The sequence below is a fragment of the Protopterus annectens genome, chromosome 14.part0 (assembly GCF_019279795.1).
Source record: "Protopterus annectens isolate FY-2018-M chromosome 14.part0, PAN1.0, whole genome shotgun sequence".
Taxonomy (NCBI): Eukaryota; Metazoa; Chordata; order Ceratodontiformes; family Protopteridae; genus Protopterus; species Protopterus annectens.
Genome location: NC_056748.1, coordinates 194,791,824 through 194,808,933, shown reverse-complemented (window position 1 = coordinate 194,808,933; position 17,110 = coordinate 194,791,824).

Below are 17,110 nucleotides of genomic sequence, written 5' to 3'. Positions count from 1 at the left end.
ATCTCTGGGACCAATATGGTTGTGAGGTCTACACTAACATTTCAGATCATTGACATGCTGTACTTCACGCACATAGGTACTCGCAAATACTTATCTTTCATGACATGGTAGGTAGACCCGGGTAATACCTGCTCATCTATGGGCCGTCCTGATAAGGGCGACTTGGACCATGAATGGGCAGATATTGGGTGAATGCTCTGACTATTGGTAGGGTTGTCACCTTTTCATATGACCTGGATGGGACATTTTCATAGCACACATCTGAGTTTACAGACCAACACATACCCACAGTCATTACAAAGGATAGTACTTTAGTTTCATGCCTACATATAAGCTTTTATTGTTATAGCGGTGTAGTTGCTTATTCTGTTTCGTTTACTTGCTTATTCTGTTTCTTGTAACATATAGGTATTTTATATACAGACATACGTACTGTATGGGACTATTACATAACATATGGGACATAATTATGTCCTACTATCGCAGGACATTTCACATTTATTATGAATTTGATATGGACACACCTGTCTAGAGGGGGACTGTCCCTCACAATGTAGGACAGGTGGTAACCCAAACCATTGGGCTAGGCTTGGCAATTGGCGGTGAGCTAACACAATGCATTTCGCTTCCACTTGGTATAACTAACAACACTACAATGGAATACAGGCACGGGGTTGTAAATATCTTTGTTCGAGGGACGGGAACTCAATATTCAGCTATGTCCCTGTGTGTTTACTTCTTATTGTGGTGTTCGCAATGATGTTCCCAATGATGTCTTGTATGCTTTGCATACATTTCAGTATCCATGGACACTGACAGGAGTGATTACTATTAGAGGCAGGCTGTACTAGTCAGCATTTTTGGTTGCGCATATGCAGCCAACATGTTCACTCCTCCATGCAGCGCTTGAATACGCCCCCTGCACTTGTACACATTTCCTATGCACGTGGCTGTTACGGCAGTGTGCCTTCATTAATATGCATGTGGTGCTGCTGCGCCATCTCTATGCCACACGGTCAACATAAGGTTAACGCCATGCTTGCGCCGAGTTTCATGAATCCCGGGGTATATTTTTGCTATATTGCTGATTTTTAAAAACTGTTCTGATGATTTGTTACACTTTTTGTCTGCTGTAGTATAGACTAGATTCAGACTTGCTGAATCTGGTTCTGTTTGTTAAACTGAGCACTAAACCAGGCTTTTGTTGGAGAGGGCCCTCCCTGCACCCTTGTGACAAGAATGTGCAATTAGGACTCGTGATTGAAGGCTGCTGGCACAGTGCTCAGTTTTGAGCTTTTTTATTGGTTAAATTGTTTAAATCATTTTGCTCACAGTTGCTACATAAACCCCTCATTTGCATGGAGTTGCCCTTGTTTTAACACAGCTTCACAGAGTTAGGTGACCAGCCACTGCTCTGCTGTATTCATCTGTTTATGGGTAGTGCACCTCTGTGCACCATAGTGCACTACCGGACAGTGGAGGTAACCATTGGCAGTTATAGGCTCCAATACTTCAGTAGATAAATTGTCCCTTAGTAGCTGCCCATGAGCTGACTGAAAAGTCCTTAAATTGGGCTTAGCTGCTCAGAGAGCTCCTCAGCTGCACTTTTTTCCCTTAAACATTTCCCAAACCACCAAATCTGTAATAGTCTCATACCATGTAGAGAACCCCTGCTAGTATAGACCCTTTATAGAGCATCCTATTAGTATAGACCCCATTTAGACCACCCAGTTATACCACACACTTTCATTTTATCTCCCCACTTTGAAAACAGGATTTAACCTAGCATTATGGATGGTCAGTTTCCCTCCATTTCTCCTAGCATTATGTATGGTCAGTTTCCCTCCATTTCTCCTATCAGCCTGATTGACATGGGTATCTTGAGGCAGTATAGCAACTGCCTCAGGTACACTGAGAACCCTCTACTCCTCAATCACCCAAGTACAATTTGTGAGAGACCTACTTGAGTCAATCAAATTAAAACCAAACATTCCAGTCATGGGTGATATTAACTATCCCTCCATTGACTGGGAAAGTTACAAGTACCAACATGCTCGCACAAAGGTTCCTGGACTTTGTTAACACTAATGTCCTGGAACAAATAGTATGCAACCCCACAAGGGGCTCATATATTCTCAAACATGTCCTCACCAACTTGGGTGACCATTGCACCACCACAAGTATAGGACCATCACCGTTTAAATCTGATCAGAATCAGTCAAATTTGAAGTAGCTATAACACTCAACCCCCTCTTAGGTGAAATCAAGCTAAAACATTCATCAAAGCTAATTATATCCTCCTAAGGGATGGCACAAATACTTTCCAAGCTCCTGTTCCCACAGATGGCATTGACAACTATACTAAGGTATACACAAATGTATTGACACAGCTGTAACTGATAGGATCAAAACAAGATCCTCAAGAAAAAACAAGCCTCCCCGGTGGACATCTACCATTAATGTTATACACCAAGAGAAAGAAGTTGCTGTCTAAGAATAAAAAAATGAGGTCCTAGCACTGGAAGAACACTCTACTCTGTCTGAAAAAAACAAATAAGACAACTTGTAAAATCTTCTAAGGGCAACTTCAAAAAAAAGTTATCAACTATAGTTAAGGATAACCATAAGGCATTCTTCAGCTGTATTCGTAACCTAAAAGGTAGGATATAGACGTGTGCTGAACTAGATGTGGATGGCATCACACACACTGATCCTGTGAAAATAGCTATCCTATTAGCTGACAGATTTGGTGAAAATCTCACTCCCCCTCTCCCCTCCAAACATTCCACAAAGCTTTCCGACTACTTCTCCCCCATCATGCATCTCCAAAGAGCAAGTCATTAGTGTTTTCTTCTAGGCCAGAAACACAGCCTCTATGACACCGGATGGCATCCAAGGTTGTATTTTAAATTGTCTAAAACATGAGTTAGCAACTCCATTAGGTACTCTCTTTGACCACAAACTGAGTATCGGTTTTGTCCCTGCTGAATAGAAAACAGCAACCGTCATCACCTTTCATCAAGGAGGTACAGCAACAGACCCTGGGAACTACAGACCCTTAAGCTTAACCTGCCTTATCTGTAAGGCCATGGAATGAATCCTCATGGACCTTATAAAAAAGGATATAGATGATCTGCAAACCCTTGATCTGACACAGTTTGGTTTTGTCAAAGGGGTATCATGCCTATTAAACCTGCTGGACTTCTTCAAAACCATTACCAGAGCCAGAGACAAAGGCAAAACTGTGCATATTCTACCTTGAGTTAGCCAAGGCATTTGACACAATCCCACATTTTGGCATCATTGATAAACTCATGTAGTTAAATATCAATGCTTATGTCATCAGGTGGGTTGCTAACTGGCTCACCGACAGATCACACTTTACCTCAACCAGTAGGCCTGTCATCAGGGGGTTGTTAGTGCTGGGCCCCCTATTGTTTGGAATATACTTTTCAGAAGTTCTGGCCAAAACAGATGGGCTGTGGTTGACTAAGTTTGCTGTTGAATGCAAATTAGGTGCAGTCATTGAATCCCCAAACAATGTCAATGTACTTCAAGAAGGACTTACACAAACCACTGATTGATTACAAAGCCATAGACTCAAACACAGTGCAAAAATACATTATCATCACCTTCTGTAAAAATAATATCCCTGCAGATTATCATATAAATAATAACTCCCTAAGTAACAACGTAATAGTGAGACACTTGGGAATGCAAGTTGACAGTGGCCTAAACTTTGACCACCATGTGTTTACTGTAGTAAGAAAGACATTCTACGTAGCATATCTCATTAGCAAAGGCATTGTCTCAAGAGTGAAAGAAGTTATAACACCCCTGAACTCCACCCTCATCAGGCCAATAATTGAATGCAATGTTTCCTTTTGTATGTACCTTACCAGGCACCTGCAACAACTTGAGAGACCTCAGAGATTTCTAATGAAGAAAATTCATTGTCTACAGCACATGTCATATATTGACAGACTGAAGTCACTGTCACTTTACTCAGTAGCATACAGACTACTTAGAGGAGACTTGTTCTGGCCTACAGATCATTCTTGGATCCAAACCTAATGGAAATGTTCCAGATCCGCAAGCCAAATGGGAGAAGGGTCACCTGCTCCAAGGACCTTAACCTGGCCTGCAACATAAATAAGACCTATTGGAGAAACAGATATGTCTCTCAGAGGCTGCCACTCCTCCGGAATAGGCTACCAGTTCACATCAAACAAAACCCCTCTATCACCCTGTTTAAGTGTTGCCTGGATAAATTTCTGCCCTGGATTTCACATTTGACCATCCTAGATATGGGCAGTCATTGCTAACTAAGATCTTGAGTTTAGGCAAGATCCTTTATAATGGGTTTCTCTAGTATTATATTGGGCACACACGACTAGGCTTATAAAGACCTTCGGCTCAATAGCCCAGTAACCAACTATGAACCTATGAACAGAATCTTTGAAATTATTTCATGCCTGCTACCTCATATAAGTTACTACATATCTGAAGTCTTTGCTGCGCTAACTGCCTAACCAGTGATAATAGCACAATCCCTTAACTAAGTCATCATCCACAGCGTCATGGGAATGGGTATTTCCATGCTTTTCTACTTGTTTAATGGTTGCCGAGTAACTATGGATATTACCTCCTACCTAGGTAATCGTGTTTATTTCTACTCTGCTTCCAATTGTCACTCAACTTAGCAGTCTGGAACTATGTTAGCTGTCACCCCAGTGTTTTATGCACAAAAGTCATGTATGACCACTCTCTGAAATATGCCTAAAAGTAGTGCAATGACAGCAATATGCAGCTGTAACTGCAAAGGCGTGAAGTTATGTTACACACTGCACAAGACACCGCAACTATCTGTGTTGTCCTTAGGCAGAGGACAAAATTCATCAAGTGGTGTAGTGTACATTGTTAAATGTACTCAAAATGTATTTGCACAACTAACTTATCAAATACAAGATTGTTTTTAAGATTAAAAAAGCATGCTTTATTGAAATGTCTGCCCCTGGCAATCATGCCACGCACAACAACAAAACATGTTTTACAAGTACATGTTTGTGAAATCTATATCACATAAACTATTTTCAGGGAATGAAAACATTTATTTACTTACATTCAGTACAAGGAACTATTTTGCACAGTTAACAATAAATAAAATGAATTTTGAACAGAAAACTTTGGGAACTGAAATCATGCAGCTCATCTTATGTCCTCTGATTAATTAATTCTCCAGTTTGTATTCGTATCTATTGCAGGGCCATGATGGATGCAGTACTTACTGAGAACAGGATAAGCGGCATATTACTGCATGGGCTGCCTAGGTCTATATATACTCTCTCACACAGTATATGCACCTAAAGGATATATGGAGAGATTTCAGTTCACTCATTGCATGTCTTTGTCATCTGGGAGGCAATTAGAGCAACTGCAACAAACCCATGTCAGGAAAAGTAGGATGTACAGTCTCCATATAGAATGGTATTTTATTCAAATTATCGAATAGACCAGTCATTAAACTGCACAAAATCAAACTCAAAAGTTTGAAATTGCAAAACATTAAACTTCTATAAAACAATTGTAAAACAACATTTTATGAAGGGGATAAGACCCCACACCCCTGCCAATTATCTATGCCAGCTCTGAGATCGCATTACAGGTAGCAAAGGGCAAAACCCTACTGTCCACTGTACCACAGTCTTGGGCAAAGACCTAGCAGCAAAATTTGCTATTTTGCAACTTCAAATTTTTGAGCTTGATATCTTGCGCTTTGATGATTTGTCCATTTTATAATTACAGTGGGGACCCATAGAAGGCACACTGGCAAAGGGCTGAACTGGAGAACATAGCACCTTAAAACTGCAATGTTAATCAATGCAGCTCCATGCCACCCAGCTCATTTTATCCGATAAAGAAAATGATTCTTTCCATCAGTTTATTACTTTAAATAAAAGACTTAAAAAAAAACAAACAAAAGAGATTTGTGTTTTAAGCTAAGAAATGGTTTGCCACACCTTTCATGCCTAAGGTGCTTCCATTTGTACTTGTCAGTGACCTCTTGAGTTGCATTTTGCTTCACAGACTCTGAAAAGTGCAAGCATTCCAGAACTTTTGTAGCATGTTAGGTGTTGTAATATTCCTGACAGTACGCTGCTTCTGTCTGTGCAGTCTACCAAAGTGATATGCAAATGTCCTCTAAAAATAATAAGTCAAAGCACTGGTCTTGAAAATCACAGAAGTGTCAGTAAAGTGGATATATTTCCTATTTTACCTAGTAATGTCTCGAAATTGATCACCTGAATATTTTAAGTGCTAAAGACTCTTCAAATGGACTTTATTCCTTGAACATTAATTAGCATACTCATAAATAGTTACAACCATAGTTAAAAAAAGTGGAGAAATGACAAATATAAAGGCAAAAAAAAAAAAGAAATAAAAAAACAAGAGAATCCTGAAGTTTTATTACTGATAAGAAAAAATGTTTCATATGCCTGTATCATTATGACAAAACTGAACATGGAGGAGTCATCCAGCTGATTTCATATATTACCTAAAACTCTTCATGTAGATGCTTCTACAGATTTCGCAAAGATATATTTGTCCCTAATATCAGATAAATGTCCATTTGTAATCTTTCACCCAACTTTTCTGCATTTGCAATATCCATTAATAAACTGCTAATTAAAAATATAAAAATACAAAAATGTCACCAAGAAGTAAATGCTCTTTGTGCAGAAAAAATAAATCCAAATAAGCATCAAAGGGCAGAAGAGCAAACAGATCTTTGACATTAAAATAACAAGTCCACACGCGTTGAAATATACAGAGTAAATCGATTTAATAAATAGTGAACTGGCAAGCGCTTTCACCCAAACAAACTATTCAGATGGAGAGTACAAACTGAAATAGTCAATGGAAAACATCATAATGACATCACTGCCCCCAATTAATTTAAAAACATATGTACCAGTCTAGAGACTTATCAAATATTAAAAATCAGTCAAAGCAGCTATAATAAACACTGCATAAAAATTATTACATATAAAACTGTGCAGATAAAACTATATGCACATAAAAACAAAAAAAAGTCAATGCTCTGTTTTCTCTTCTGCTGCATGATGCTTATTTGTTAATTAAAATGTTAAGAGCTACTTGATGTGATACTCAAGAAACAACAACAAAGATATATAGAGCTATAGGAAGTTATACATGAAAACTGATTCATAAAATGAAATAACAGTATAAGACAAGGCAAACTTTTGTTTTTTATTTGCCAGCCTACCTAGCAGTTGTCTACATTGGGACGTTTTTTACTGCTGTTATAGTTATATGAAGCATATGATAAATTTGCATATCTGATGAGCCACATTCTATTTGAGGAAATGCTTTGATCCCACTTGATTGACATTTCTCTGCATTTCATAAGAAAGGAAAGTCTCTAGAGAGGCTCTCCTGTCTGTGGCAGAAAAAGATTTTCTAAAGAAATTGAAAACCTTCTGTCCAATAAGCATAATTACTCTTCAACAAAAGCCATTAAAAACTCATGCACTTATGACAGTGCTTTGAAACTTTAGCAAGAAGAAAAAAATAATATTCTGCTGAACAAGAATGTCTGTGAGGGCTTAAGTTACAGTTTTGCTTTCACTTACCTCTCCAAACTCTGAAGTAGCTTAAATAACATGAAAATAACTATCTGCACACTACAGCTACAACTTCCTGCTATCACCAATGCATCTAACATTAAAGTATATGCAAAAATATGCAGCATTATGTTTTTGCAACTAATAAACATGAGAGGTTTTCCATATTTACGAATACCTGTATTAAACGTGTAACTATTTAAATGTAAATATGTTAAACTGACTGGCAGGTGCTGTGTTTTATAAGGAAGGGATGCTACAGTACTTATTTTAAAAATGTATGATTTCAATAATCACCACTGAAATCTTATTAAGTTAAACTGTTTATTAATGCTGAGTCCATCAGTGGTTAGCATTGCTGCCTTACAGCAAGAGGTTCTCGGGTTCAATTCATGGCTGGGGTGCTTTCTGTGCGAAGTCTGCATGTCCTCCCTTTGTTCACGTGGGTTTCCGCCAGGTGCTCCATTTTCCTCCCACATTCCCAAGACATGCTACAGGTGGATTGGACATTTTAAATTAGCCATAGGTGTGAGGATGTGCTTGTGTGTGCTTTCTGAGGAAGGTTGGGCACTGAGCTGGCAATTTGACAATGTAAAACTCTACTGCCACTCATTCTGCAGACCAATGATCCACTGTGCAGACCCCTAATGGGAACAGTTGAAAAGAGAAGAAGAAGATTAATGCTGAGTCCATGATATAGATGTACAAGACCTGACTATGACTGAGATGCCCTGAGTCTGAGTAGTGGCTTGATTGTTGTAAAGTCTGTTGTGAATGAAGAAAGTGAATAGCTAACAATGGTTTATCCATCCCAGGAGTAGGATGATGGGTTAGTCTACAGCACTGTACCTCTCAATTGTACAGATTTTCACAAAATGTCCAGATTTTGGTTCATATTTTTGGTCTGTTTTCATAAAATTGTGGTTTCTTTGGCAAATTAGTGTGAAATCATTGAAGACTGAAGTTAAAAAATAATGACAAAAATGTGAGTTTCAGACTTCCCACCCTTCATAAAACTCATGCTAATGCAAAACCTGTTATTCTATCAACTGTCTAAGTTTGTAAGAGCAATATTTTAAAAAGTATTCCTGTTTTGGGGCCTTTGCCCATTTTATATATGGCTTTGTCCAGATTTCTTACTCCAAGAGGTTGAGAGGTATGTACAGCACACAAAATGGGTTGTCTGTCAGAGGCCAGGTAGAAACACCAAAGTACATCTTGGACTTTGATAATATGCTTGGGTCTACCAAACAATACCATGTACTATAGCCAGAAATTGGCATATGCTTGGAAGAATGCATGCTTAAGTGGGTCAATAATGCAGGGCTCACTACTAGTTCTCTGCCCTCATCACCCATTCCTGTACTTCCTATTGATATTAAAAATGTAAATTCTAATGATCCTCTCCTTCCTGTCATTCACACAAATCCCTGCTGTTTCCACAGCCTATACATGCGCTTATATGATTTTCATTTTCCCCAAGCCAGTTTATGGTGCCCCCTTATACAACTAAACCCTTCATTTTTACAATTCCCCAAGGTTAATGGCCAACCACTTTCCCTTCATCCTATGTTTTTTTATTTCTCAGGCTTCATGACTTTCCACTCCAGTATCTCACCCTTAATAAATCCTTTTCATTTGAGGACATTGGTCTCGATAAACAGCTCCTTGCTGCTTATCCTTATAGGTTGTAAGTCCTCTCTGACTGCTGCAGCAATCAATATCCGTCTCACATCCCAACTACTGAGCCAGGTCTTGCACCAGCTAACTCTTTAATTACTTGCCCTACTAGTAGCCCTTTGCACAAGCATCACTTTTGATAAGCCAGCCATACTATGTAGCGCACTTCACTTCATAACATGATCATCGCTGCTGTTTCTTTACTGATTGCTTCTGGCAGATCAGTGGCAGACATATGGAACAGTAGGTTTGGGTGCGGACTGCCTTTTGTGTCAGACAATCATAGGTGCCGGACCCATAGAGCGAGGAGGAGGGAGCGCCCCTCCACTTTTAAAGCTGCTAGGACCCATGCGTGCGTCGCATGAATTTTAAACACAAATGTGTGCGGGAATCATTGCTGCCAGAGAGTCACCCACAGTAAGGAAACTTCCTGCCAGAGTCACACAGTAAGTACTGCCATTTATTTATTTGTAGGTTCATAGGTTCATAGGTTCATACTAGGCTATCTGCCCTAGGACATTTATAAGCCTAGCCAGAATGTGTTTGGCTTTCGCCACCCATTTTAAATTAATTTTGCTATACCTTAGTATACTGTGCCTCTGTCTAACAGTGACACAGAAGTGATACCCAGGGTAAACCTATGATCTCCCATCCACTCATCAAGATTCCTCTTGAAGAGAGTCAATGAGGGACTCTGCCTAACCTGGACTGGGATTTATTCCAGAGTGAAGGGAGCCTCTGGGTTATGAATCTGTCCCTCCAGCATGTCCTATTTATTTCAGTGCTGAGGTTCAAGTCTCTCGAGCATGTAGCTCGATGGGATTTGAATTTTCTGAGGTGCAGCATGTCCATTAACTCCGGGTTGGACATGGCTTTATACGTCAGGCACAGATCGCCTCTGAACATTCAGTATGCCACTGAGTAGAGCTGGAGTTTCTTTATCCGGGCAGCATATGGCATCTGTTTGAGCCCTTTGTTCCTCTTGCTGAAGTACTTTTGGGGTCTTTCCAGTTGCTGCAGGTGTCTAGTAAGGTACATCCCAAAAGGGGCATTGTACTCAATTATGGGCCTGATGAGGGATGAGTAAAGAGGCACGATGACCTCCCCTAATCTAGATGTGAATCCCTTCATGATTAGGTGGGCTATATAAAATGTTTTTCTAACCACTTTGGCCACGTGATTGTCAAATGAGAGATTGCTATCAACTTGGGTCCCCAGGTCCCTAATTACTTCTTCTGTACTTAATGGATTACCACCTATGTGGTAATTTGTGGGCACTTTGTTTTTGACAAAGGGGATGACTATACACTTTTTGGCATTTAGCTTGAGGCAATGGCTCTGGCACCAGTTGTCTGTTTCTATGAGGCCCTTTTGAAGGATGCTTGTGTCAGCTGCAGAGTCGATTATGGCACCCAGTTTGCAGTCATCTGCGAACTTGGTCAGCCACAGTCCTTCTGTGTTGGTTTGTACCTCTGGGAAATATATACTGAACAAGAGAGGTCCCAGGACTGAGCCTTGTTGGTCACCACTTGTAACTGGTTTGGAGTCTGACATGGCTCCAGCAATTCTAACCATGTGGGTTCTGTCCTTGAGCCAGTTTGCAATCCATCTAGTGACATAGGGGTTTATATTTAAGCTGGTGAGCTTATCTATAATGCCTGAGTGGGGTATTGTATCGAAGGCTTTTGCGAGGTCCAGGTAGGCTGTGTGGACCACCTTCCCCTCGTCAATGGCCTTGGTGACTGTTTCAAAGAAATCAACCAGGTTTAAGAGGCAGGATCTGCCCTTAACAAAGCCGAACTGGGTAGGATCCAGTGTCTGTAGGTCCCCAATATCTTTATTTATGAGGTCCATGATGATCCTTTCCATAGCTTTGCAGACCAAGCTAGTCAGGCTTATGGGGCGATAGTTTCCAGGATCCGTTGAGGCACCACCTTTATGGAGAGGGACCACTGTTGCTGTACGCCACTCTTTGGGCACAATCCTGTAGTAAGGCTGAGATTGAACAGTAGTTTTATGTTTGGGTTTAGCTCTTCTTGGAGTTCATGTAGGACGCAGCCCGGGACACCGTCTGGTCCTATTGATGCTGTGTTTTTTGCTTTGGAGAGGGCGGCTCTTACCTGAGCATCTGAGATGTCAGGGGGGCAGCACTCTGCTGGGATAGATAGTTGCCCTTTTGGTGTGGGGGGGGGGAGTTTGTGCTGAACCTGTCAACTAGGATGTTGGCAATGTCTGTGGGTTCAGTGTATTTTTTGTCATTTTGGACTAATTCTGAGCATATATGGGAATTATCACCCAGGTTCCTAACATAACTAAAGAAAGCCTTGTGGTTATCCTTAGTGTCCTGTGCAATTTTTCTCTCGAAGCTGGCCTTAGACAATTTTATGAGTGCCCGTAGTTTTTTGCTAATACTGATCAGTGATGCCTTCCCTTTTTGGGATTTTGCTCTATCATTTAGTAGCTTCCTCCTTCTATTGTATAGTTTGTTTATGGCTAGGGTCCACCAGACAGGACGTCTGCCTTTGGAGGATCAGGTCTTGGTTTTATTTGAGATTGCATGATCCATGCATTCCTGAAGGTGTTCATAGAATGCGTTTATAAAGGATTCTGCAGTCTGGGCCATATTTTCCACAGTCCCGGGGGCTTTGAAGGATTCAACCTCGGTTTTGAGGAGTGTGAAATTTGCTTTAGAGAAGTTTTTCACTGTGGTTTTCTGGGCAGGGGGTGGGGTCGGGATGTGAATATCCAGTGAGATTAGTTTATGGTCTGATCTTACCAGTGAGGGATACATTTCTGGTCTGGAGCATAGAGTCCCCATGTTGGTGATGATCAGGTCCAGTATGTTTTCCCCTCTTGTGGGAGTGGTAACAAGTTGTTCCATAGCATTTGAGTTTATAAATTCTAGGAACCTTTGGGCTAGGGTGTTGGAGCTAGAGTAATGCTCCCAGTCTATGTTTGGGTAGTTGAAGTCGCCCAATATAATGGTGTTTGGAGAGACCTTCATATTTTCCAGTGTTCTCAGGAAGGCCGAGTGGGGTTCCTGGGTTTGGGAGGGTGGTCTGTAGCAGGCTATAAACTGGAAGGCAGTTTTACCCACTGTTAGTTGCACATGGATAGTCTCTGATGCTTCGTGCTTTGCCACCAACCTGGAGGTGTGGGTGTCTTTGATGAATATCGATACTCCCCCTCCTTTTGTGGTTTGGTCCAAGTTTTGGGGCCGAAAAGTATGGTATGAGGTATAACCTGGTAGTGCTGGGGTGCTCTCAGGAGCCCTGAACCAGGTTTCTGTTACTACACAGATATCAATGTTCTCCATGCTAAGAAGAGTTTTGAGTGCATGCATCTTGAGGTTTCGACTTCTGGCGTTGAGTAGCATTACTCTTAGTTTCTTATCCCTTGTGATACCTATGGAGGTGGGTTTGTCTTTTGAGCCTTGCCTAAAAAAGGCACTATGGGGGTAGCAAGAGCCTTTGCCAATACCCGAAAGCCCAGGGGTGACAGGTGCAAGCCGTCCCTAGTGAAGCCTTGTGGCTTGTCGAGCATATCATCCCAAGCTGACAGGCATTGGATCCCCTTTGAATGACACCAGTACTTAAGCCAATTGTTGAAATTGATCATCTTGTCTTCATATTGTGGCATCATTCTTGGTGAGGGTAAGATGCTACTCAAGGTCAGGGTCATACCGGCCTGGGCTACATGCTCAGAGTGCTCCTTTATGTCTCTTTTCATGTAGTCCAGGGAGGTACGTCTCAGGTCATTCACACCAGCATGGACAATGATTGAGTCATATTTGTACTTGCCTTGGAGTGACCTGAGTGCTTGTGTTATGTGGCGGATCCTAGCACCCGACAGGCTGCTCACTGTGACCCTCTCCTTGTTCAGCCTGGAGAGCGGAACGTCAGTGTGCCTGACGATAGAGTCACCTATTACAAGTGTATCAGGTGTGTTGTTTAGTCTTAAGGGCTGTGACTGTTCGGCACACTGGCTTTGTGAGATATGTGTTGCACGTGTTTTGTTTTGGGGTAGCGGTTGCTTGGGTGTCTGCTTTGGAGGTCTCTGCTGCTTAGGCAGATCTTTATTTAGAGCCTCCGAGTATGTTTTTGTGTGATTATGTGTTTAGTTTGCTGTCGTGGTAGGTCTATGTGAGACTGGAATTGTAGTGAGTGTGGTTTCCTTCACCTCCTGACTGGTTATGCCAGTACTGGGTTGAGAGAGCTTAGCCTCCAGTTTGGCTATATGGTTGCATCTCTCACATGTGTTGGAATTTGTTGGGAGGAGGAGAGGGTTGTCTGTGTACATGAGGCAGTTGTAACATTGCCTCAAGATTCCCAGATTCACCAGCTGGACCGGAGAGGAGATTGACAACTGACCTTTGGACATGCTAGAATAATATTGGGAATTCCTTAATAATTGAAAACAAGGGCAAGTGGGGAGTGAGGGTGTAGTGCTTTTAATTTTTAGTGCTGACTTATATAATTGCTTTAGTGAGCAAGTGCCAGGTAACTTAAGTGCAATGTGTTACAGGTAACTTAAATGCAAAAACGACAAACAGTAACTTCCTTTCAAGTGAAACAAGGAAATAAGTACAGTAAGCAATGCAGATATCACTAGTGATCCACAGAAGTGCTGAGAAGCCATTAGGTGGAATTAGCGTTCCAGGGAAATAACAAGCAAACAAACAACAAGCATATAAACAAAGCTAGATTCAGCAGGCCTGGATCTAGTCTATGCTACAGCAAACAAGGTGTACCAATTTCAGTAAGATACAGTTCAAATATTCAGGCACTATAAACCTTTAACCAGAAATTCCCAGCTCAGAAGGGCAGAGTCCAGCCTCTTCTCCCACAAGAGTGCAGACCACGGACCTTCTTAATGTAAAATAACTGGCCTGAAGCCCAAGTGCTTAAACCAGAACTAATACACTTTAAGAATAACAGACACTGGGCTCTCAATCAGCAGTTCCTAACTTAGAAGGATGAAAGCTACCTGTCCTGCCACCACAGTGCATGCTACAAACCATCCTAATGTAAAACAACTGGTCTGAAGCCCAAGTGCTTAATCCAAAAGACTTAGAATGATAGCTACACTTTAATCAAGTTACTACGAAGCAGTAATAAATACAATTGAATACTTTAGAGAATGCCTGGATTAGTGCTCAAGTTACACAAACAAAGCTAGATCCAGCAGGCCCAAATCCAGTCTATGCCACAGCAAACAAGGTGCACCAACTTCAGTAAGAAGCAGTTCAGATATGCATGCACTATAAGCCTTTAACCAGAAATAGTGAAACTGCTGCTGGGCTCCCTTATGTGAATGAAACTGCTGCAGTTATTATATAACTCATAAGAACAATAAAAGTACTATAAATTATACCATACGGTGACACCCAGTAGTGCTTTGGTTTCATAAGCATAAAAAAAGAACACCAAAAAGGAGCATAGAAAAACAACTTTAGCTACCGATGCTTTGGCTGATGAACAGCATGATAAAAAGTGTAGCATCTCTTTAGACAATTTAGCTATTAAGCTATTAATGTTAAAACGATGACAATAACGTGAGTTGTGCCAGATATGCTGATAAAACATCACTTTGAACAAATGTCAGAGCATATACATTTTTAAATTTACCAGAAAGTAAACCACTGCTTGCTACCAAAAATAATAAGGTTTTCCAGTCTTAAAGACAGAGGCCGGATGCTGCTCAGTCACCAGGATACTTGTTATTTGGTACTGTAAAAAAAATCCAGTAATAATTTTCTATGTTTCATGGAGCTGTATCACTTTAATCCGATAAAAAATGCGCAAACATGGCTTTCTGTGCTATTTCCATTCCTACACCCATGCCCAAAATACTAGAACAGAGACTGATTCAGAAATTACCATGGGAGTGGAGAGTACAAATGTAGGTCCCAAAAGCAAGAATCTAAGACAAAAGAGCCAACACTGAAGCTTGCAAATAGCCCAAGCAGGGTATTGGGTCTGACACTAAAATGCCTCTGCTGTTGCATTGACATACAGACAAGGCTTGTTTATTCACGACTTACTGGAGATCCAAAGGCCAGCATTTAGAGTCATTTGCTGCCTCTAACAAATATTACTCAAAATGCATCTGTGACAGCATTGCCCGGAAGGTCAAAACGCATGCTTCAAAAGTTTAACCACTTTTTAAGTATTTTGTTTGTTGTCTCGAGAACACAACAGTATAATTCATACCTGTCAGCTGTCTCTGATTTTGGCTCATAGTTTTGTTCTGATACCTTAATATCACAGATGCTTTCAAAATAAAGGTGATTGCTTATAATTAAGAAATTATGACATTCATTACAGTTACGAGATCATACCTCTCAACTGTATAGATTTTTACCTCATATTTTTGGTTTGTTTTTCATAAAACTGTAATTTTCTGACAAATCACTGATAAATCATTAGAGATCCAAGTCAGAAAATAATGACATGCTTTGAGTTTCAGACTTCATACCCTTCAGAAAATTCATGCTAATGTAAAATCTGTTACTCTATCAACTTTCTAAGTTTGTAAAAGCACTATTTAAAAATTGTCTCGGTTTTGGGCCTTCATCCCCCATTATTTATGTCTTTGTCCACATGTCTTACTCTAAGAGGTTGTGAGGTATGTACTGGATTATTTTTCTTCAGAAAGCGCAACTTAATTGACACATTCTTATTTTGTCAACTTTCTAAATCAATGGTGCTAATATTTAAAATGTTGCTAATTTGACTACTTTGCCACTGAATTTTTTTGACTTCTAAAACTATCTTTTATTTACACTTTCTGTGGGCCATTAGGCATCTCATAGTCTTTTATGTGTGTATGAGGGAGATCTTTTGCAGTCTGAATTTATTAAGTTGAAAACTCGTTAAGTTACTGGTTCCATTATGTTAGTGAAACTGTTGCTGGGTTCTGTTATGTTAGTGAAACAAGTGTGTGTGTATCTGTAAAATGCCCCAGGTACTTATTCCTGGTGGTTAGGATTAGGTTCAAACCCTGGTCTTTAGGTACAACAGCCTGCATTCTCTACCCACACCACCACATCTGATTCAGGAGGCTTAATCCATAGCACTCAACATTAATCAGTGAGAACAGAATTCATTAAATAATGATAGCGCTTTAAGCTTCAGTCTTCCTGACTTTCAAAGGAAATACATGATAACACAAAACCCTATTTTAATTTTAGCAACTTTCTAAGATTACACAAGCAATACTTAAAATGTATCCCTGGTTTTTGCCCTTTGACCACCAATTACATTTTGGCTTTTTCCAGATCTGCTGTGAAATTGAGAGATTTAGTTGTATCAAATGAGTGGTGCAGTGGTAGTGTTGTTGCTTTACAGCAAGAGGCTCTCTGGTTATATTCTCGGCGGGGCCTGCTTTCTGTGTGGGGTCTGTATGTCTTCTCTGTGTTTGTGTGGGTTTCCTTTGGGTGCTCCACTTTCCTCCCATGTTACAAAGACGTGCATCTGGAGCATTTCTCTCTGGGTCTTTGCTGAAAATTGACTTTGTTCCAAGTTGGACTTTCCTGGTAAACAAATGTTAAATAAATAAAAACTGTTATGAGGAGCTGAGAGCTTCAGGGGAAGAAAAGTTTAGTGCTGCTTATTCCAAGTCTGTTCGCATTGTTAGTAGCACAAGTAGCCTTACGTTTGATGCAGAAGGCTGTGGGTTCTACTCCCACAGTATGCAGATGGATTGCTGATACTGTACTGTGTTGTACTTTAAAGGGAGTGGATGCTGCAGTCCTGTGAATGCCCTCCTTTGGAGGAGTTACC